Genomic DNA, 25,914 nt, shown 5'->3' with positions numbered 1-25,914 from the left:
AAATTGAGGGAGGACATGAAGAAGACATGGGCTGAACAAAAAGAAGAAATAGAGAACCTGAAAAAACAAATCACAGAACTTATGGGAGTGAAGGATAAAGTAGAAAAGATGGAAAAAACAATGGATACCTACAATGATAGATTTAAAGAGACAGAAGATAGAACTAGTGATTTGGAGGATGGCACATCTGAATTCCAAAAAGAAACAGAAACTATCGGTAAAAGAATGGAAAAATATGAACAGGGTATCAGGGAACTCAAGGACAATATGAACCGCACAAATGTACGTGTTGTGGGTGTCCCAGAACGAGAAGAGAAGGGAAAAGGAGGAGAAAAACTAATGGAAGAAATTATCACTGAAAATTTCCCAACTCTTATGAAAGACCTAAAATTACAGATCCAAGAAGTGCAGCACACCCCAAAGAGATTAGACCCAAATAGGCGTTCTCCAAGACACTTACTAGTTAGAATGTCAGAGGTCGAAGAGAAAGAGAGGATCTTGAAAGCAGCAAGAGAAAAACAATCCATCATATACAAGGGAAACCCAATAAGACTATGTGTATTTAGATAAGAAATCTTATCTAAATAAGATTTCTCAGCAGAAACCATGGAAGCTAGAAGACAGTGGGATGACATATCTAAATTACTAAAAGAGAAAAACTGCCAACCAAGACTTCTATATCCAGCAAAACTGTCCTTCAAAAAGGAGGGAGAAATTAAAACATTTTCAGACAAAAAGTCATTGAGAGAATTTGTGACCAAGAGACCAGCTCTGCAAGAAATACTAAAGGGACCACTAGAGTCAGATACGAAAAGACTGAAGAAAGAGGTATGGAGAAGAGTGTACAAAGAAGGAAAGTCAGATATGATATATATAATACAAAAGGCAAAATGGTACAGGAAAATATTATCCAAACAGTAATAACACTAAATGTTAATGGACTGAATTGCCCAATCAAAAGGCATAGACTGGCAGAATGGATTAAAAAACAGGATCCTTCTATATGCTGTCTACAGGAAACACATCTTAGACCCAAAGATAAACATAGGTTGAAAGTGAAAGGTTGGGAAAAGATATTTCATGCAAATAACAACCAGAAAAGAGCAGGAGTAGCTATACTAATATCCAACAAATTAGACTTCAAATGTAAAACAGTTAAAAGAGACAAAGAAGGACACTATCTACTAATAAAAGGAACAATTAAACAAGAAGACATAACAATCATAAATATTTACGCACCGAACCAGAATGGCCCAAAATACGTGAGGAATACACTGCAAACACTGAAAAGGGAAATAGACACATATACCATAATAGTTGGAGACTTCAATTCACCACTGTCATCAATGGACACAACATCTAGACAGAGGATCAATAAAGAAATAGAGAATCTGAATATTACTATAAATGAGCTAGACTTAACAGATATTTATAGGACATTACATCCCACAACAGCAGGATACACCTTTTTCTCAAGTGCTCATGGATCATTCTCAAAGATAGACCATATGCTGGGTCACAAAGCAAGTCTTAACAAATTTAAAAAGATTGAAATCATACACAACACTTTCTCGGATCATAAAGGAATGAAGTTGGAAATCAATAATAGGCCGAGTGCCAGAAAATTCACAAATACGTGGAGTCTCAACAACACACTCTTAAACAACAAGTGGGTCAAAGAAGAAATTGCAAGAGAAATTAGTAAATACCTCGAGGCGAATGAAAATAAAAACACAACATATCAAAACTTATGGGACACAGCAAAGGCAGTGCTAAGAGGGAAATTTATTGCCCTAAATGCCTATATCAGAAAAGAAGAAAAGGCAAAAATGGAGGAATTAACAGTCCACTTGGAAGAACTGGAGAAAGAACAGTAAACTAATCCCAAAGCAAGCAAAAGGAAAGAAATAACAAAGATTAGAGCAGAAATAAATGAAATTGAAAACATGAAAACAATAGAGAAAATCAATAAGACCAGAAGTTGGTTCTATGAGAAAATCAATAAGACTGATGGGCCCTTAGCAAGATTGACAAAAAGAAGAAGAGAGAGGATGCAAATAAATAAGATCAGAAATGGAAGAGGAGACATAACTACTGACCTCACAGAAATAAAGGAGGTAATAACAAGATACTATGAACAACTTTACGCTAATAAATACAACAATTTAGATGAAATGGACGGGTTCCTGGAAAGACATGAACAACCAACTTTGACTCAAGAAGACATAGATGACCTCAACAAACCAATCACAAGTAAAGAAATTGAATCAGTCATTAAAAAGCTTCCTAAAAAGAAAAGTCCAGGACCAGACGGCTTCGTATGTGAATTCTATCAAACATTCCAGAAAGAATTAGTACCAACTCTCCTCAAACTCTTCAAAAAAATCAAAGTGGAGGGAAAGCTACCTAATTCATTCTATGAAGCCAACATCACCCTCATACCAAAACCAGGCAAAGATATTACAAAAAAAGAAAAATACAGACCAATCTCTCTAATGAATATAGATGCAAAAATCCTCAACAAAATTCTAGAAAATCGTATCCAACAACACATTAAAAGAATTATACATCATGACCAAGTAGGATTCATCCCAGGTATGCAGGATGGTTCAACATAAGAAAATCAATTAATGCAATATACCATATCAACAAATCAAAGCAGAAAAATCACATGATCATCTCAATTGATGCAGAGAAGGCATTTGACAAGATTCAACATCCTTTCCTGTTGAAAACACTTCAAAAGATAGGAATACAAGGGAACTTCCTTAAAATGATAGAGGGAATATATGAAAAACCCACAGCTAATATCATCCTCAATGGGGAAAAATTGAAAACTTCCCCCTAAGATCAGGAACAAGACAAGGATGCCCACTATCACCACTATTATTCAATATTGTGTTGGAGGTTCTAGCCAGAGCAATTAGACAAGAAAAAGAAATACAAGGCATCAAAATTGGAAAGGAAGAAGTAAAACTATCACTGTTTGCAGACGATATGATACTATACGTCGAAAACCCAGAAAAATCCACAACAAAACTACTAGAGCTAATAAATGAGTACAGCTAAGTAGCAGGTTACAAGATCAACATTCAAAAATCTGTAGCATTTCTATACACTAGTAATGAACAAGCTGAGGGGGAAATCAAGAAACGAATCCCATTTACAATTGCAACTAAAAGAATAAAATACCTAGGAATAAATTTAACTAAAGAGACAAAAAACCTATATAAAGAAAACTACAAAAAACTGTTAAAAGAAATCACAGAAGACCTAAATAGATGGAAGGGCATACCATGTTCTTGGATTGGAAGACTAAATATAGTTAAGATGCCAATCCTACCTAAATTTATTTACAGATTCAATGCAATACCAATCAAAATCCCAACAACTTATTTTTCAGAAATAGAAAAACCAATAATCAAATTTATCTGGAAGGGCAGGGTGCCCCAAATTGCTAAAAACATCTTGAGGGAAAAAAACGAAGCTGGAGGTCTCGCGCTGCCTGACTTTAAGGCATATTATGAAGCCACAGTGGTCAAAACAGCATGGTATTGGCATAAAGATAGATATATCGACCAATGGAATCGAATAGAGTGCTCAGATATAGACCCTCTCATCTATGGACATTTGATCTTTGATAAGGCAGTCAAGACAACTCACCCGGGACAGAACAGTCTCTTCAATAAATGGTGCCTAGAGAACTGGATATCCATATGCAAAAGAATGAAAGAGGACCCGTATCTCACACCCTATACAAAAGTTAACTCAAAATGGATCAAAGATCTAAACATTAGGTCTAAGACCATAAAACAGTTAGAGGAAAATGTAGGGAGATATCTTATGAAACTTACAATTGGAGGCGGTTTTATGGACCTTAAACCTAAAGCAAGAGCACTGAAGAAGGAAATAAATAAATGGGAGCTCCTCAAAATTAAACACTTTTGTGCATCAAAGAACTTCATCAAGAAAGTAAAAAGACAGCCTACACAATGGGAGACAATATTTGGAAACGACATATCAGATAAAGGTCTAGTATCCAGAATTTATAAAGAGATTGTCCAACTCAACAACAAAAAGACAGCCAACCCAATTATAAAATGAGAAAAAGACTTGAACAGACACTTCTCAGAAGAGGAAATACAAATGGCCAAAAGGCACACGAAGAGATGCTCAATGTCCCTGGCCATTAGAGAAATGCAAATCAAAACCACAATGAGATATCATCTCACACCCACCAGAATGGCCATTATCAACAAAACAGAAAATGACAAGTGCTGGAGAGGATGCGGAGAAAGAGGCACACTTATCCACTGTTGGTGGGAATGTCAAATGGTGCAACCACTGTGGAAGGCAGTTTGGCGGTTCCTCAAAAAGCTGAATATAGAATTGCCATATGACCCAGCAATACCATTGCTAGGTATCTACTCAAAGGACTTAAGGGCAAAGACACAAATGGACATTTGCACACCAATGTTTATAGCAGCGTTATTTACAATTGCAAAGAGATGGAAACAGCCAAAATGTCCATCAACAGACGAGTGGCTAAACAGACTTTGGTATATACATACGATGGAATATTATGCAGCTTTAAGACAGGATAAACTTATGAAGCATGTAATAACATGGATGGACCTAGAGAACATTATGCTGAGTGAGTCTAGCCAAAAACTAAAAGACAAATACTGTATGGTCCCACTGATGTGAACCGACATTCGAGAATAAACTTGGAATATGTCATTGGTAACAGAGTCCAGCAGGAGTTAGAAACAGGGTAAGATAATGGGTAATTGGAGCTGAAGGGATACAGACTGTGCAACAGGACTAGATACAAAAACTAAAATATGGACAGCACAATAATACCTAATTGTAAAGTAATCATGTTAAAACACTGAATGAAGCTGCATCTGAGCTATAGGTTTTTTTTGTTTTTTTGTTTTTTTTTTACTATTATTATTATTTTTATTTTTTTCTCTATATTAACATTCCATATCTTTTTCTGTTGTGTTGCTAGCTCTTCTAAACCGATGCAAATGTACTAAGAAACGATGATCATGCATCTATGTGATGATGTTAAGAATTACTGATTGCATATGTAGAATGGTATATTTCTTTTTTCCATTAATTAATAAAAAAAAAGACTATAATGAGATACCACCTCACACCTATAAGAATGGTTGCGATTACACAAATAGGAAACTACAAATGTTGGAGAGGATGTGGAGAAATTGGGACACTTATACACTGCTGGTGGGAATGTATAATGGTACAGCCTCTACGGAAGACAGCCTGGTGGTTCCTCAGAAAACTAAATATCAAGTTGTCCTATGACCCAGCAGTAGTATTACTTGTTATATACCCAGAAGAGCTGAAAGCAATGACACAAACAGATTTGCATGCTGATGTTCCTAGCAGCATTATTCACAATCACCAAAAGATGGAAACAATCCAAATGCCAGTCAACAGACAGTGGATTAACAAAATGTGGTATATACATACGATGGAATATTATGCAGCAGTAAGACAAAATGACATCCTGAACCACACAACAATATGGATGAGCCTTAAGGACATAATGCTGAGTGAAATAAGCCAGACACAAAAGGATAGATACTGTATGATTCCATTATTATGAATATGGTAAAGGTAAAATCAGAGGCTTATAATACAGAATATAGGGGATCTAAAGATACACAGAAGCTTGAGATAGGCGAACAGTTAGCTGATAAAGTTGAATTTAATTATAAGAGAATAGACAGAAATGAAGGCAGTGCACTAGTGAGTCTATAAGTAATATTACCATATTGAAGATGAACATGATTGAAGGAGGTTGTATAGACTCATGTGTCCCACCAATTAACACTACAAATATAAATAAGTTCTTGCATGAACTACTGCAAAGCTATGGACCTTGTACAGAGACTTATAATTTTGGAGTATGGGTGGGGGGAAATGATATTGCATGCTCTATGCTATGTTTAACAAGAAAACATCAACAGTACTGCAGCAATACCAGGAGTGCATAATGTGTGGAAGGGACAAGGGTTAGGAGGAGGTTTGGATTTTCTATTTGGTGAGGGTGTGTTTATTGGCTATCTTTCTCTTGGGAACAATGAAACTATCTAAAATTTAGAGTGTTGATGGACTGCTGATTTTGGACATTATACATGAGGCCCAGTAGGTAGAGGTGGCTGAAAGATGCACTGACTGAGAAGTAGATTGGTAAATGATAGTATAAACATATGACTGAACACCATGCTGCTACAAAAAGGAACGAAGTTGTTAGGCTTGCAACATTGTGAATGAACCCGTGGGACATTTGGTGAGGCAAAATAAAGCAGAAATAAAAGAGCACATGTTGTATAATCTCATTTGGAAAATACTTTTAAGAAAGCTGGAGCCTAGATTGTAAGCTCTTATAGCAGTCACATTTAGTCTGGAGTGGTAATTTCTGGATTTTGAGAGGCTGTGCCATATATATATATATATATATATATATATATATATATAATCTGGTATTTTGAGATAAGAATGAAGCCAATTGGGTTGGGATTAAGGTAATTCAGAATACAGGGTTAAGGAAGACATTGCATATATTTTGGAACTTCACCTACTCTTTGAGACCAAAAGAAGAAAGTTCTATTATGTCCAGAACTTAGGTTTTCTGTAGCACATAATCTAACTCAACCCGTCTGGATAGATCATTTAAACAATCCAAATGCAGGGAGCCCAGTATAAGAATGAGGACCTTTAATCCTGTATAGCTTAATGTAATGCCTGGATACATCCAGAGTATATTAAACAGATAATCAAAAATATTGGCAAAATCCCTTGAGGGATGGGAGAAAAATTATGGAACTGTTAAACTTTATCACCGCGGAATCCCCTGATACTGTGTGAAACATTAGGGACACCCAAATCAATAGGCCATGCCCTCGATCAGGAGGCTTACTCTTTTGAAGCTCATGTAGGTAGTGGAGAAGCTTAGACTACCTATAGGCATGCCTAAGAGTTACTTCTGGAGGACCTCTGTTGTTGCTCAGATGTGGCCTCACTCTCCTAAGCCCAACTCTGCAAGTGAAATCATTGCCCTCCCCCCTACATGGGACATGACATCCAGGGGTGAAAGTCTACCTGGCGACGTGGGAGATGACTCCCACGGATGAGTCTGGCCCTGGCACCATGGGATCATGATGCTGTTCTGACCAAAACTAATAAGGTATCAGTGACTGAGAGAGTTCAAATAGAATTGAAAGGCTACTCTGGAGGTCACTCTTATGAATGTTTCAGTTAGACATTTGCTACCTATCATAACTTGCCAAACCCCAACCAAAACCATTCCTGCCAATCTTAAAAAATACCTAGGGCATTATATAAGATTCTACAAAGGTTTCATTCACTAGGGTAACTCTACAAAACCTACAACCTCCAGATGGGTCTCTGGACCAGATAAATCCTGAAAAGCAGAGGGGCCAGCCTCTCCAGAACATCAGCTAGTTTCATCTCCCATCTCATGTTATTGACAGCCCCTTCCCCAACATGAAAAATTTAGAATGGGTATAGCCCAAATACCCCTACAGGGTGGGAGAAAGATCAAAGGTGATGGAGTTATACGGAGAAGGTAGGGTTTAACAAATGAGCATGATTGCTGAATCATTATGTTGATATTTCTTTTAGTCTCCAGTACCTTAGAGCAGCTAGAAATAAAAATCTAAAATTATGCAATTGTGACCCATACCAAACTCTGAAATCTGTTCTACAACTAATTGTTGCAATGTGCTTTGAAATTTATTGCTTTTATGTATATATGCTATTTAAAGAGAAGAAAGAGCGTAACAGAAGATAGGATTTAACAAATGAGTATGACTGCTGAATCATTATGTTGATATTTCTGTTGGTCTCCAGTGTCTTGGAGCAGCTAGCAGAAAGAAAAAATCATGGAACCGTAACCCATACCAAACTTTGAACTCTGTTCTATAACTGCTTGTTAAAATGAACTTGGAAATTTATTGCCTGTATGTATATAAATGTTATATTTCACTATAAAAAGTTTTTTTTTTTTAAAAAAAAAAGGTTATTATGGTGGTAACAGGTGGCCGAGGAGATCAGTGATCCCAAGGATATGATCTTTAACACAGGAATTAGAAGATCCTTCTATGGAAAGTCTGACCAGCAAAAAGAAAAGAAAAATAATGACCTCTGGGTTTCTGCTACTGATCAAAAAGTGGCTTGGAGATATCTGCTTGTGAGGCAAAGGTGTCTACAAAACTATGATACAAGAACTTTCCTCAAAATTAATGAGTACCCCAATAATGAGGTGCAGAAAAACTGAGTACTAAATATGGAAGAATGACAAGAAAAGTGGGTGAGCCTCAACATTTCATTTCATCAAGAACAAAGACATCAGCTATTAAAGAAGCATTTGGATACTTTTCTTAATGGCAAGAGTGGGCTCGGAATATTTTTTCCTCTTTGTGGAAAAGCAATTGAGACGTGATGGTTTGCAGACTGAGGACACAGCATAGTCAGTTTGGAGATCAGTGAATTAGGGATTTGAGAATTTTTAAAAAAACAGAATCTTTCTTACTCGGTAGAACCAATTGCTGAAATTCCTAGAGCCAAAGTATTTAAGAGCTCTTCAGAGAACATTTCATTGTACTGTTGCAGCATTTTTTATATTTCCAGAGTAAATAATGGTGAATTTGACAGCATTTGGGATAGAGAAGTCTTAGTCGCTGTTAATCTAGGTGATCGAGAATGCTATGTTGATGCAATGTTGTCCGTAACAAGAAAAGGCTTCCAGTACCTCGCATCTGCTGTTTCTTATGATCCAACTAAACATGGAGGCCAACGATTTTGTATTCCAGACACTGAAATTTAAAGGCTGTTTGGCACAAAATGCAATATTCATTGTCTTGAGCAGGTTGATGCTTTTGAAGAATGTCATAAAAGTTGGGGAATTAATTACATATTTGAAAAGTTACATCTATTTGCAGACAAAGCTTAGCACATCAACATGTTTTTGAGCAATTAAAAATCATGCTTAGGCATGGAAATATAATGAATGACTAAAAAAATCATTTACTGATCACATCACAGGTCTTTGTTCAAAAATGCACATAACTTTTTAGAGAAAAACACATAATAAAATGTTTAAAGTGCCTACCTTCTAGAGGAGAGGGTAATTAGGGGTATAGGCAGACTATATTTGTCTGTTTTACATACAGATTATAAAAAATTTTTTACCATGTGCATGTATTAGATGTATAATTAATATATAAAAGAGAAATACAAAGCATATAACAAAGAAATATGAGAGAAAAATTGATATTGAGTGTAATATTTTAATATGGTGCAAGGTAATCTAAGAAATCATATAAAATAATTTTTACTATAAATACTTCTTACGCACCCCTTTTCACATTTTGTTTCTTTATGTAATAATTTTATATGTAATAGAATTAAGAAACAAATTTAAAAGTTTAGTTAAGTGAACTAAAAAAATGTAGCTCTTCAAGTGACTGTGAGGTGGTATCTCATTGTAGTTTTGGTTTGCATTTCCCTAATGGCTAAAGATATTGAGAATCTTTTCATGTACTTATTGGCCATTTGTATATCGTCTTTGGAAAAATGTCTATTTAAGTCCTTAGCCCATTTCTTTTGCATTCTTTTTTTTTTCATTTTTTAAAGCAGTTTTAGTTTTACAGAAAAATCACACATAAAGTACAGAGTTCCCATATACCGCACACACACACACAGTTCTCCTTAATATTAACATTTTGCATTAGTGTGGTAACTTGCTATAATTGATGTAATAACATTATTATAATTATACTGTTAATTATAGTTTATAGTTTATTAGGGTTCACTCTTTGTGTTGAATAGTCCTTTGACTTTTAAAATTTTTATTCTGGCAATATATATATGATCTAAAATTTCCCATTTAAACCACTTTCAATTATATGGTTCAGTGGTGTTAATCGCATTCACAATGTTACCAAAATTTTCCATCAACTCAAACAGAAACTCTATACCAGTTAAGCATTAACACCCCATTCCTCACTCTTCTAGTTTGCTAGCTGCCAGAATGCAACATACCAGGAACTCAATGGCTTTTAAAAATAGGAATTTAATAAGTTGATAGTTTACAGTTCTAAGGCCGAGAAAATGTCCCAATTAAACAAGTCTATAGAAATGTGCAATCTAAGGCATCCAGGGAAAGATACCTTGGTTCAAGAAGGCCAATGAAGTTCAGGGTTTCTCTCTCAAGTGGAAGGGCACGTGGCAAACACAGAGTTTCTCTCTCATCTGGAAAGGCACATGGTGAACATGGTCAGGGTTCCTCTCTCATCTGGAAGGGCACATGGCAAACACAGTGTCATCTGCTAGCTTCTTCTCCTGGCTTCCTGTTTCATGAAGCTCCCCGGGAGGCATGTTCCTTCTTCATCTCCAAAGGTCGCTGGCTGGTGGACTCTCCTTCTCATGGCTATGTCGTTCTTCTCTGCCGTCTCTGAATTTCTCATTCTCCAAAATGTTCCTCTTTTATAGGACTCCAGAAACTTATCAAGACCCACCCAAATGGGTGGAGACATGTCATCACCCAATCCAGCTTAACAACCACTCTTGATTAAATCACATCTCCAGGGAGATGATCTGATTACAGTTTCAAACATACAGTATTGAATAAGGATTATTCTGCCTTTATGAAATAGGATTTAGATTAAAACATGGCTTTTCTAGGGGATGTACATCCTTTCAAACCAGCACACTCACCCTATCTCAACTCCTGGCAATTTGTGTTCTAATTTCTGACTCTATGAGACTACATATTCTAATTATTTCATGTAAGTGAGATCATAAAATATTTGTCCTTTTATGTTTGCTTATTTCACTCCACAGGATGTCTTCAAGGTTCATCCACATTGTCACATGTATCCAAACTTCATTCCTTTTTATGATTGAATAAAAGACCATTGTATGATAGACTACATTTTATTTATCCATCCATCTGTTGATGGACACTTGAGTTGCTTCCATCCTTTGGCAATTGTGAATAATGCTGCCATGAGCATCACTGGTATGCAAATACCTGTTTGAGTTCCTGCTTTCAATTTGAGGGGTGGGGTATATACCTTGAAGTGGAATTGTTGGGTCATGTCATAATTCTATACTTAACTTTCTGAGGAATGCCTTTGCCCATATTTTAATTCGGTTCTTTGGTTTTTTTATTATTAATTTATAGGAGGTTTTTACATATTCTGGATAGTAAACCTTCATCACTGTATTAGTCAGGGTTCTCTAGGGAAACAGAACCAACTGGAGATATCTGTAAATGATATGAGATTTAAAAAATATTTTTATTGACAAAAAAACATACAAACACAAACATACTTAACATACAAACATTCCATACATGGTGTACAATCAATGGCTCACAATATCACATAGTAGTATATTCATCACCATGATCATTTTTTAGAACATTTGCATCACTCCAGAAGAAGAAATATAAAGAAAAAACAAAAAACTCATGCATACCATACCTCTTACCCCCCCTCATTGATCACTAGTATTTCCATCTACCGAACTTATTTTAACCATTGTTCCTCCTATTATTTGTTTATTTATTTTTTAATATTATTATTATGATCAATGAACCGACATACCAACATTCTTGCTTGATTCTGTACAATCATTCTTTTTTCTTTTCTTTTTTTATTACTTCTTAAATTTAAAAAAAATAACAACAAACAAGCACATTCTTAACTTATGATCATTCCTTTCTACATATATAATCAGTAATTCACAATATCATCACATAGTTGCATATTCGTCATCATGATCATTTCTTAGAATATTTGCATCAATTCAGAAAAAAAAATAAAAAGAAAACAGAAAAAAAATCATACATACCATACCCCTTACCCCTCTTTTTCTTTGGTCACTAGCATTTCAATCTACTAAATTTATTTTAACATTTGTTCCCCCTATTATTTATTTTTATTCCATATGTTTTACTCATCTGTTGATAAGGTAGCTAAAAGGAGCATCAGACACAAGGTTTTCACAATCACACAGTCACATTGTGACAGCTGTATCATTATACAACCGTCTTCAAGAAACATGGCTACTGGAACACAGCTCTACATTTTCAGGCAGTTCCCTCCAACCTCTCCATTACATCTTGACTAACAAGGTGATATCTACTTAATGCGTAAGAATAACCTCCAGGATAGCCTCTCGACTCTGTTTGGAATCTCTCAGCCACTGATACTTTATTTTGTATCATTTCACTTTTACCCCTTTTGGTCAAGAAGGTTTTCTCAATCCCTTGATACTGAGTCTTAGCTCATTCTAGGATTTCTGTCCCACGTTGCCAGGAAGGTCCACACCCCAGGGAGTCATGTCCCACGTAGACAGGGGGAGGGCAGTGAGTTTGCTTGTTGTGTTGGCTGGAGAGAGAGGGCACATCTGAGCAACAAAAGAGGCTCTCTTGGGGGTGACTCTTAGGCCTAATTTTAAGTAGACTTGACCTATCCTTTGTGGGGTTAAGTTTCATATGAACAAACCCCAAGATTGGGGACTCAGCCTATTGCTTTGGTTGTTCCCACGGCTTGTGAAAATATCAAGAATTCAACTTGGGGAAGTCGAATTTTCCCCCTTTCTCACCATTCCCTGAAGGGGACTTTGCAAATACTTTTTTATTCACTGTTCAAATCACTCTAGGATTTATCGGGGCATCACTCTGGACAAACCAACAAAATCTCATGTCCTACTCAAGGTTCCCTATACTCATGGTGTTCAATTAGCTGTCTACATAAGTTATACTAGGAAATGCATCAGTCAAAATATAAATTTTGTACCAAATAAACATTTTTTGCTTTAGTCTCATACATAAGTTAAAATTCTAAAATATCAATTATCATCTATTTTCAACACCCTGCAGTAATGACATTCCTTTGTTCTTCTTCATGCAAAAACATTTTTAAAATTTAATTCTCTACAATCATTCTTGACATGTGAACATCCTTGACATAGTTACAATCAGTGACTTACAATAACATCACATAGGTGTGTATTCATCACCATGATCATTTTTTTAAATATTTGCATCTCTCCAGAAAAAGAAAGAAAAAAGTAAAAACTCATACATACCATACGCCTTACCACTCCCTTTCATTGACCACTAGTATTTCAATCTACTCAATTAATATTAACCTTTGTTCCCCCTATCATTTGTTTATTTTTTACTCATCTATTGATAAGGTAGATAAAAGGAGCATCAGACACAAGGTTTTCACAATCACACAGTCACACTGTGAAAGCTATATCATTATACAATCATCATCGGGAAACATGGCTACTGGAACGCTGCTCTACATTTTCAGGCAGTTCCCTCCAGCCTCTCCTTTACATCTTGGATAACAAGGTGATATCTACTTAATGCATAAGAGTAACCTCCAGTATAACCTTTCGACTCTGTTTGGAATCTTTCAGCCACTGACACTTTATTTTGTCTCATTTCTCCCTTGCCCCTTTTGGTTGAGAAGGTTTTCTCAATCCCTTGATGCTGAGTCCCAGCTCATTCTACGGATATGAGATTTTATAAAAGTGTCTCATGCAACCGTGGGGACACATGAGTCCAAATTCCACAGGGCAGGCTGCAAGCTGGCAAACCAATGAAGATCTTTGATGAATTCCCTAGCTGACTGGCTGAAGTAGAGATTAAAGTTCTGTGTTCTGACTGCTGAAGCTATCACCTCCCCCCTAAAAGCTTTCAACTGATTAGATTAAATGTCTCTCATTGCAGAAGACACTCCTCTTTGGTTGACTGCAGATGTAATCATCCATGGATGCAATCAAGTGACTGATGATTTTAAGTCCATGATATGTCTTCACAGCAACAGATAGGCCAGTGCTTGCTTGACCAGACAACTGGTACCATCACCTGGCCAAATTGACACATGAACCTAACTACCATAATCAGATATATGGTTTCAAGTATTTTCTCACATTCTGTTGATTATCTTTCTCTTTCTTGATAATGTCTCTTGATGCACAAAAGTTTTTGATTTTAATGAAATCGAATTTATCCATTTTTTCTTTTGTTGCTCATGCTTTTGGTGTAAAATCTAAGAATTCATTGCCTAATACAAAGCCAGGAAGAGATTTCCCTCTTTTCTTCTAAGAGTTTTATAGTTTTAGCTCTTATATGCAGGTTGTTGATCCATTTTTATTTAATTTTTGTTTATGGTGTGAGTTAGGGGTCATTTTCATTCTTTTGCATGTGGATATCTTGTTTTCCTAGTACCATTTGTTCCTATGTCGGTTTTTAGAATATATATATATACACATATACATATATATTCAGCTAATTGAAATGGTAATAATGGATGTCTTTCTAAAGAGTTTAATATTATAAAGATTTAAAATTGCTACAGGATGTTAGGATTTATTGTGTTAGCTAAAATTGTAATTTCCAGATACTTAACTACTTCATGATGTTAGACAAATTATTAAGTTAAGTAATAAGTAATCCCTGTGTGTCCAGATAATTTCTAAGCAGGAAACAAATACAAAATACTGGTCACTAAACATAATTTTAATTTACCCTTATTTCCCAGAATGGCTTTTAATTAACCAAATATACAGACTTGTTTGGATGATATAATATATATGTTGGGTTTTTCTACCTCAAAATTATTCACATGATATTAAATGAGTGTATGAAGAAAAAAGAACTAAATAATTATTGGTTTCCTGTAATTTCACTCTCTTTTGCGTTTGGAGAAAAAAATCACTTAACTTCCGGAGAAGATGGCAGCTTAGTAAGACACGTGGGTCTAAGTTCCTCCTCCAGAACAGCTACTAGGGAAGTAGAAATGGTACAGAACAGCTCCCGGAGCCATGACAGAGAACAAGAAGACAGCGTACCCCATTCTGGAACGGCTGACTGGCTGGGAGAACCCGCTGCGGTGAGATCACCGAGGGGCGCAAGCTTCCCCGGGCTGGGGCGGCAGGCGGCCGGAGTCCCTCCCTCCCTCCTTCCCGGGTCAGCTGGGAGAATTGGACAGGCGCCCCCCCCCCCACGCACAGCCCCCCGGACCAGCTGGGAGAATTGGATCAGAGATCCCCCAAGCCACAGAGACCGGCGACCGGGGTCTGTTCCAAACACGTGGCTTCCCGGTCCGGCTGGGAACAGTGGATAGGCACTCCCCCAAGCTGCGGCGACCGGCGCCCCCCCGCCACGCTTGGCGCCCCGGGCCGGCTGGGAAATTTGGACAGGCGCTCCCCCAAGCTGCGGAGGCCGGCGCCCCCCCCACCATGCTTGGCGCCCTGGGCCGGCAGGGAAATTTGGACAGGCGCTCCCCCAAGCCGCGGAGGCCGGTGACCCTCCCCACAGGCGGATTCCCGGGTGGGCTGGTAGATTCAGATTGGCACTCCCCCAAGCCGCTTCGGCTGGCGACCCTCCCCTACAGCGAGAGTTTTCCAAAGTTAAAGGAGCCACAGCATCTTTTACTGGTGGGACCCGCAGACAGACGAACGCCATGAGCGCCACCTACTGGGCAGGATAAGAAAAACAGAGCCCAGAGATTTCACAGAAAAATCTTTCAACCTGCTGGGTCCCACACCCAGGGAAATCTGATTAAATGCCCACACGCCAGCAGAAGATAACGGATCATGCTCAGAAAATTGAAAATATGGCCCAGTCAAAGGAATAAACCAATAGTTCAAATGAGATACAGGAGCTGAGACAACTAATGCTGAATATACGAACAGATATGGAAAACCTCTTCAAAAACCAAATCAACAAATTGAGGGAGGACATGAAGAAGACATGGGCTGAACAAAAAGAAGAAATACAAAAACTGGAAAAACAAATCACAGAACTTATGGGAGTGAAGGACAAAGTAGAATAGATGGAAGAAACAATGGATACCTACAATGGTAGATTTAAAGAGACAGAAGCTAGAATTAGTGAATTGGAGGATGGAACATCTGAATTCCAAAAAGAAACAGAAACTATAGGGAAAAGAATGGAAAAATTTGAACAGGGGATCAGGGAACTGAATGACAATATGAGGCGCACAAATATACGTGTTGTGGGTGTCCCAGAAGGAGAAAAGAAAGGAAAAGGAGGAGAAAAACTAATGGAAGAAATTATCACTGAAAATTTCCCAACTCTTATGAAAGACCTAAAATTACAGATCCAAGAAGTGCAGCGCACCCCAAAGAGAATAGACCCAAATAGGCGTTCTCCAAGACACTACTAGTTAGAATGTCAGAGGTCGAAGAGAAAGAAAGGATCTTGAAAGCAGCAAGAGAAAAACAATCCATCACATACAAGGGAAACCCAATAAGACTATGTGTAGATTTCTCAGCAGAAACCATGGAAGCCAGAAGACAGTGGGATGACATATTTAAATTACTAAAAGAGAAAAACTGCCAACCAAGGCTCCTATATCCAGCAAAATTGTCCTTCAAAAATGAGGGAGAAATTAAAACATTTTCAGACAAAAAGTCACTGAGAGAATTTCTGACCAAGAGACCAGCTCTGCAAGAAATACTAAAGGGAGCACTAGAGTCAGATATGAAAAGACAGAAGAGAGAAGTGTGGAGAAGAGTGTAGAAAGAATGAAAATCAGATATGATATATATAATACAAAAGGCAAAATGGTAGAGGAAAATATTATCCAAACAGTAATAACATTAAATGTTAATGGACTGAATTGCCCAATCAAAAGGCATAGACTGGCAGAATGGATTAAAAAACAGGATCCTTCTATATGCTGTCTACAGGAAACACATCTTAGACCCAAAGATAAACATAGGTTGAAAGTGAAAGGTTGGGAAAAGATATTTCATGCAAATAACAACCAGAAAAGAGCAGGAGTAGCTATACTAATATCCAACAAATTAGACTTCAAATGTAAAACAGTTAAAAGAGACAAAGAAGGACACTATCTACTAATAAAAGGAACAATTAAACAAGAAGACATAACAATCATAAATATTTACGCACCGAACCAGAATGCCCCAAAATACGTGAGGAATACACTGCAAACACTGAAAAGGGAAATAGACACATATACCATAATAGTTGGAGACTTCAACTCCCCACTCTCATCAATGGACACAACATCTAGACAGAGGATCAATAAAGAAATAGAGAATTTGAATATTACTATAAATGAGCTAGACTTAACAGATATTTATAGGACATTACATCCCACAACAGCAGGATACACCTTTTTCTCAAGTGCTCATGGATCATTCTCAAAGATAGACCATATGCTGGATCACAAAGCAAGTCTTAACAAATTTAAAAAGATTGAAATCATACACAACACTTTCTCGGATCATAAAGGAATGAAGTTGGAAATCAATAATAGGCCGAGTGCCAGAAAATTCACAAATATGTGGAGGCTCAACAACACACTCTTAAAATCGAGTGGGTCAAAGAAGAAATTGCAAGAGAAATTAGAAAATATCTCGAGGCAAATGAAAATGAAAACACAACATATCAAAACCTATGGGACACAGCAAAGGCAGTGCTAAGAGGGAAATTTATTGCCCTAAATGCCTATATCAGAAAAGAAGAAAAGGCAAAAATTCAGGAATTAACTGTCCACTTGGAAGAACTGGAGAAAGAACAGCAAGCTAACCCCAAAGCAAGCAAAAGGAAAAAAAAACAAAGATTAGAGCAGAAATAAATGAAATTGAAAACATGAAAACAATAGAGAAAATCAATAAGACCAGAAGTTGGTTCTATGAGAAAATCAATAAGATTTATGGGCCCTTAGCAAGATTGACAAAAAGAAGAAGAGAGAGGATACAAATAAATAAGATCAGAAATGGAAGAGGAGACATAACTACTGACCTCACAGAAATAAAGGAGGTAATAACAGGATACTATGAACAACTTTATGCCAATAAATACAACAATGTAGATGAAATGGACAACTTTCTAGAAAGGCATGAACAACCAACTTTGACTCAAGAAGAAATACATGACCTCAACAAACCAATCACAAGTAAAGAAATTGAATCAGTCATTAAAAAGCTTCCTAAAAAGAAAAGTCCAGGACCAGACGGCTTCACATGTGAATTCTACCAAACATTCCAGAAAGAATTAGTACCAACTCTCCTCAAATTCTTCAAAAAAAATCGAAGTGGAGGGAAAACTACCTAATTCATTCTATGAAGCCAACATCACCCTCATACCAAAACCAGGCAAAGATATTACAAAAAAAGAAAAATACAGACCAATCTCTCTAATGAATATAGATGCAAAAATCCTCAACAAAATTCTAGCAAATCGAATCCAACAACACATTAAAAGAATTATACATCATGACCAAGTAGGATTCATCCCAGGTATGCAAGGATGGTTCAACATAAGAAAATCAATTAATGCAATATACCATATCAACAAATCAAAGCAGAAAAATCACATGATCATCTCAATTGATGCAGAGAAGGCATTTGACAAGATTCAACATCCTTTCCTGTTGAAAACACTTCAAAAGATAGGAATACAAGGGAACTTCCTTAAAATGATAGAGGGAATATATGAAAAACCCACAGCTAATATCATCCTCAATGGGGAAAAATTGAAAACTTCCCCCTAAGATCAGGAACAAGACAAGGATGTCCATTATCACCACTATTATTCAACATCGTGTTGGAGGTTCTAGCCAGAGCAATTAGACAAGAAAAAGAAATACAAGGCATCAAAATTGGAAAGGAAGAAGTAAAACTATCACTGTTTGCAGACGATATGATACTATACGTCAAAAACCCGGAAAAATCCACAACAAAACTACTAGAGCTAATAAATGAGTACAGCAAAGTAGCAGGTTACAAGATCAACATTCAAAAATCTGTAGCATTTCTATACACTAGCAATGAACAAGCTGAGGGGGAAATCAAGAAACGAATCCCATTTACAATTGCAACTAAAAGAATAAAATACCTAGGAATAAATTTAACTAAAGAGACAAAAAACCTATACAAAGAAAACTACAAAAAACTGTTGAAAGAAATCACAGAAGACCTAAATAGATGGAAGGGCATACCATGTTCATGGACTGGAAGACTAAATATAGTTAAGATGTCAATCCTACCTAAATTGATTTACAGATTCAATGCAATACCAATCAAAATCCCAACAACTTATTTTTCAGAAATAGAAAAACCAATAAGTAAATTTATCTGGAAGAGCATGGTGCCCCGAATTCCTAAAAGTATCTTGAGGAAAAAAAACGAAGCTGGAGGTCTCACGCTGCCGGACTTTAAGGCATATTATGAAGCCACAGTGGTCAAAACAGCATGTATTGGCATAAAGATAGATATATCGACCAATGGGATTAAATAGAGTGCTCAGATATAGACCCTCTCATCTATGGACATTTGATCTTTGATAAGGCAGTCAAGCCAACTCACCCGGGACAGAACAGTCTCTTCAATAAATGGTGCCTAGAGAACTGGATATCCATATGCAAAAGAATGAAAGAGGACCCGTCTCTCACACCCTATACAAAAGTTAACTCAAAATGGATCAAAGATCTAAACATTAGATCTAAGACCATAAAACAGTTAGAGGAAAATGTAGGGAGATATCTTATGAAACTTACAATTGGAGGCGGTTTTATGGACCTTAAACCTAAAGCAAGAGCACTGAAGAAAGAAAGAAAGAAATGGGGGCTCCTCAAAATTAAACACTTTTGTGCATCAAAGAACTTCATCAAGAAAGTAGAAAGACAGCCTACACAATGGGAGACAATATTTGGAAACGACATATCAGATAAAGGTCTAGTATCCAGAATTTATAAAGAGAGTGTTCAACTCAACAACAAAAAGACAGCCAACCCAATTACAAAATGGGAAAAAGACTTGAACAGACACCTTTCAGAAGAGGAAATACAAATGGCCAAAAGGCACATAAAGAGATGCTCAATGTCCCTGGCCATTAGAGAAATGCAAATCAAAACCACAATGAGATATCATCTCACACCCACCAGAATGGCCATGATCAACAAAACAGAAAATGACAAGTGCTGGAGAGAATGCGGAGAAAGAGGTACACTTATCCACTGTTGGTGGGAATGTCAAATGGTGCAACCACTGTGGAAGGCAGTTTGGCGGTTCCTAAAAAAACTGAATATAGAATTGCCATACGACCCAGCAATACCATTGCTAGGTATCTACTCAAAGGACTTAAGGGCAAAGACACAAACGGACATTTGCACACCAATGTTTATAGCAGCGTTATTTACAATTGCAAAGAGTTGGAAACAGCCAAAATGTCCATCAACAGACGAGTGGCTAAACAGACTGGTATATACGTACGATGGAATATTATGCAACTTTAAGACAGGATAAACTTATGAAGCATGTAATAACATGGATGGACCTAGAGAACATTATGCTGAGTGAGTCTAGCCAAAAACTAAAGGACAAATGCTGTATGGTCCCACTGATGTGAACCGACATTCGAGAATAAACTTGGAATATGTCATTGGTAACAGAGACCATCAGGAGTTAGAAACAGGGTAAGATAATGGGTGATTGGAGCTGAAGGGATACAGATTGTGCAACAGGACTAGATACAAAAACTCAAAAATGGACAGCACAATAATACCTAATTGTAATGTAATTATGTTAAAACACTGAATGAAGCTGCATCTGAGCTATAGTTTTTTGTTTGTTTGTTTGTGTCTTTTTTATTATTATTATCATTTTTATTTTTTCTCTATATTAACATTCTATATCTTTTTCTGTTGTTTTGCTAGTTCTTTTCCTAAATCGATGCAAATGTACTAAGAAATGATGATCATGCATCTATGTGATGATGTTAAGAATTACTGATTGCATATGTAGAATGGAATGATTTCTAAATGTTGTGTTAATTTATTTTTTTTCTTTAATTAATAAAAAAAATCACTTACTTTGGTTAAGGATAATAATACTAGGTAAAAATAATTACATAGAAGTACAAATATGTTCACAAGATAATGGATATGATTTTTATTTGTTTATTAAGAAGTTAATTTAGCTTATCAAGATGGTAATACTATAATAATACATTGTTTTATTTATTACACCAACTAATTGTATTCTTAAACTGTAGTCAAAAACTTTACATCTATTGACTATTTGTATATTTATATTTCCAAGAAGTACTTATTACATATAAAGGTATATTAACATATCCTCTATTGCAAATTATTACATGAAAAATGTACCAAAGGAGTAAATTAGAATTTGGATATTTTTTTCTATACAACGACTAAACTATTCTGTTTCCAGATTAATGGAAGTTTCCTTTTGTCAGCAAAATAATCTATTAACGCTCAGTCGGTGCTTTGGGACATGTTCTTAAATAATTTTTAAAAAGAGACCTTACTTTTGAAAAAAGTTAAGTTCCTACTTATATTATTGTTAATTGCTGTGTGATTTTGAAGTGTTGATTATAAATATTTTTTGTGTTTACATAGCTAGGACATATTTTCTCTCCCCTAAGGACTACTTTTGATTTTTTTCTTTCATCAATTCAGGATAATAAAACTGGTAAAGTGTCTTTTATGTCTAAATTATTTTAGTGTTTCCTAAAATGGCCAATAGGTAACCCAAAGACTTCTCCTTTACCTTAAAAAAGGAAGGATCATAGGAGCAATTAGGTTTGTCTAGAATTCTCCAAATTTTTATTAAAGTTGCTACGAGATCTCTGTGGTTTACTAAACTTAAAAAGAACTAGCAAATCAAAAGGAAACTTTATCTTCCTAGGTTAATTACACAAAAGTAAAATATGTTAATATAAATGTTCCAATGAATTTATACTTTTCATGTTTAAAAGAAGCATAATCATGTTTAAGCAGAAACACTGGTACAACAACTGTCCACAAAAAGATTTGTGATTTCTTTCCAAGGTTCTAGTAACCCATTGTTTTAGTTTCCTAGGCTGCTCAAAGCAAATACCATGAAATGGCTTGGGTTAAACATGGGAATTTATTCACCCATGGTTTTGAGGCCAGGAAAATGTGCAAATCAAAGCATCATGAAGGTGAGGCTGCTAGCTATCCTTGACTCCTCTGCCACATGGCAAGGCAAGTGGTGGTGTCTCCTGGCCTCTCCCTTCTCTTCCTAGTTGTGTTGATTTCAGCTTCTTGCTTCTATGGTTTATGTGCCTGAATTTCGTTCTCTTAAAAAGGACCCCCGACATCCAATAAGATGGCAGAGTAGAGGAGGTTGGGGTCACCCCGACTCCATGCAACAACTAGAAATATGATAGAAAAATGCCCAGGATATGGTGGACCTGGGTTGCGAGTGATCATGGCAGGTCTTCTGCCCTGCATGGGGAGCCCCTGGGAGAAGTACTGAGAAATTCGGATGGAGAGAACGGGGTGAATGTGCTCGGTCACGACTCCGCCTACTCCTGCAGCTGGTTTGGGATGATTTTCCCTTCGGTTTCACAGCTGGGAGTGCCTGTGGTGAATTTGGAAGATAGATGAGCGTTTCCTGTGCATGGACTCCACTTGGACAGGAGTCCATGCCTGCGCCCCACCCTTGCGGCACGTTGCTGTGGGTGCCTGTCTTTGTTTGGTTCTTTTGGTGAGGACTGGGAGGCCCTTCCCTAGGGAGCAGATGAGGAGTATGCCAGCCAACAGCCAACCAACAATGGAGACCTATTTAGCACCGCTCCCCGCCCCCCATGGAGGTTGGAAGCCTACAGATGTGTGAAGCTGAAGTGCCTGGTCCCACAGCCCGGTGTCATCCCTGGGGGGAGTTTGGGGGCCATCAGCTGTGCAGGAGGAGTCTCTCTTGGGGAGCGTGTCATTCGTCCCCAATTCCCAGAGTTGGTGAATTTTGGCATGTGCTTCAGTTAGTAACCCTGGCTGGAGTACCGATTCCAAATCTTAGACGTGGAAGGGAAATAAATCTGCATGATAACTTCATTAATACATTAAAATGCCCAGTCCACAACAGAAGATTACAAAGCATGTGAAGGACCAGGCAGACAAGACTCAGCCAAATGAACAAATTAAATCACCCAAGGAAACTGAATGTGGAACAGCTGCTTAAGCTTGTTTGGAAAGAAACAGAGGATATCCTGAAGATACTGGGGAAGTAGAAAAAGAGGCAGATATGGCTTAGCCAAGTGACCAAGTTAAATTATCCGAGGGGATTCAGAATTAAGAACAACTAATTAAGGTTGTTCATAACAACATGAAAGATATCAAGAGGTTACTAGAGGAGTATTTCAAGAAGAATTTGAAAGAATAAATGGAAAAATATCAGACATCATAGAGGTGAAAGATGGTGTAGACCAAAAGAAAAACATATTACAGATTCACAATAGTACATTGCAAGAGACAGAAGAAAGAATAAACAAATTTGAAGATAAGACAAATGAGCTTGAATGCTCAAAAGAACTAACGGCAAAAAAGATGGAAAAAATGCAACTTGATGTCAGGGAAATGACAGACAACATGAAGCATACAAACATAAAATGTATTGGTGTCCCAGAGGGAGAAGAGAAGAGTAAGGGATAGGAAGACTGGTTGAAGGTAAGGGGGAAAACTTCCCAACCCTTATAAAAGACATAAACATCCAAACCAAATGAGACCAGTGAACCGCAAATAGAGCAAATCTAAGTAGGCTTACTCCAAGACATATTTATCAGAATGTCAAATCTTAAAGAGAAGAAAAAAGTCTTGAGGGCAGCAAGAAAAAAGATATTTATTACACACAATGGAAACTATATAAGACTGAATTCAGACTACTCAATAGGCACCATGGAGGTGAGAAGGCAGTGGTATGGTATATTTAAGATTCTGAATAAGAAAGACTTTCAGCCAAGAATTCTTTATCCTGCCAGGTTGTCCTGCAAAATTGAGGGAGAGAGTAAAATCTTCACAGATAAACAACACCTGCAAGAATTTGCGAACTAAAGACCTACCCTACAAGAAATATCAAAGGGAGTTCTGCTGACTGAGAAAAGACTAGAGAGGGAGGTTTTGAGGGAGGTACAGGATTGAAGAGAAGTACTGGGGACGTATTGGTTTGCTAAAGCTGCCCAAATGCAATAAACTAGAAATGGAATGGCTTTTAAAAAAGGAATTTAGGGTGCATGGGTGGTTCAGTGGTAGAATGCTCACTTTCCATGCGAGAGACTCAGGTTCGATTCCCCAACCATGCACCCAAAACAAAACAAAACAAAACAAAAAACACCGGAATTTAATAAATCGTAAGTTACAATTCCAAGGCCATGAAATTGTCCAAATTAAGGTGCCAAAAAGTTTACCTCACTCAAGAAAGGCCGAGGCCATCCGGAACAGCTCTGTCAGCTGGGAAGTTATGTGGCTGGCATCTGCTGGTCCCTTGCTCCTGGGCTCCATTGCTTTCAGCCTCTGTTCCTGTGGGGGTTGCTCTCATGTTTTTCTAGGTACATATAACTTCAAACCACCACACCTGTCTTCCTTTTTGTTCAGGAAAAGTCTGAACAAGTATTAGGAGTATTGATTCAATAATATGGACACCATCAGAGGCCTACTGCTCTTTTTCAGTCTTTCGTTAGGTCCAGTAGCCAAGGCATATCCTAACCTCCTATGAAACAATGCTGCTTTCCCTTCACACACAACTATCCACTACCACAACGTTCTAAATTCAACCACCCTCTTTCCTTTATCTGAAGAAGCAGAACCCCATGATTGCCTACCTTTGTTAGGCAACTATCTGTACCCTGCTCAGACCTTCTACAGACTCCCTTGGCTCTCCCTGACTTAATCATAGTTATAGATGATTCATTTTAAAACTGAAAAATTTCTAAGTAGGCTATACCATCACAGATTTGAATTCATCCTTAAATATATAAGCTTCTCCCAGAAGCTAAATCAGTTCAAATGGCTAAATTAACTGTTCTTACAGATTTGCCAGTTGACAAAAGGCAAAAGGTGCAAGTATAAATATAGATATGAGGTATATGGCTTGAAATATTTTATAAACAAAGAAATTCCCTGAACACTACAGGAACCCTTATAAAAAATGGACAACAAATAATTAAAGATTTCTACATGTCTTGCTATTACTTAAGGAAATAGCCATAATAAAAGTGGAGTTTAGCAAAAATATTTCATGATATTACCCACAATAGGAGAGGTAAATTGGCCAGGATATTGAAACAACATTGATGGGGTAACTTCAAGGGTGACTTAAGGGTTTTAGTTTCCTAGATGCTAAAACAAACCCCACAAATGGGTTAATTTAAAACAGAAATTTATTACTCAAAGTTTCAGGTAGAACGCTTGCTTCCTCCCTGGGATGGTATCTTCTGGCTGGTTGGCAATCTTCAGGCTTCCTTGGCTTTTCTGTCACATGGCAATGCATACGACATTGTCTTCTCCTTTCTTTTCCGGACTCCATTGGCTTCCAGCTTATGGCAGCTCCCCTGGGCTTCCTCTATATTTCTGAATTTCTTCTGGTTATAAAGGCCTTCAGTTATCATAAGACCCACCTCATTCAGTTGGACCACACCATAAGTAAAATAACATCTTCAAAGTTCCTAGTTACAATGGATCCACACCTACAGGAATGCAAATCAAGACCAAGAATATGTCTAAATTGAGGTATATGATTCAATCCACCACAACAATGGAACAAGATTTATTTTCTAAATATGGAACTATTAAGCTTTACCGCCAAGGAAATTCCTGATACTTTCTCAAGTATTAGGGACACCCAATTCAATAGGCCAAGCCCTTAATCTTGAGGCTTGCTCTTGTGAAGCTTATATATGTAGCAGAGAAGCTAAGCCTACCTATAGTTATGCTTAAGAGTTACTTCTAGAGGACCTCTTTTGTTGCTCATAAGTAGCCTCTCTCTGTCTAACTCTGCAAGGAAAATTTTTACCCT

General features: G+C 37.1%; 1 pseudogene; it reads left to right on the top strand.

Annotated features, from left to right (window-relative positions):
• Positions 1-8,341: 8,341 nt before the first annotated feature.
• Positions 8,342-25,914, top strand: part of LOC143672057 (thiopurine S-methyltransferase pseudogene) — a 52,947-nt pseudogene continuing 35,374 nt past the window's right edge.

The sequence above is a fragment of the Tamandua tetradactyla genome, chromosome X (genome assembly GCF_023851605.1).
Source record: "Tamandua tetradactyla isolate mTamTet1 chromosome X, mTamTet1.pri, whole genome shotgun sequence".
Taxonomy (NCBI): Eukaryota; Metazoa; Chordata; class Mammalia; order Pilosa; family Myrmecophagidae; genus Tamandua; species Tamandua tetradactyla.
This window is presented reverse-complemented; position numbering and strand designations above follow the sequence as displayed.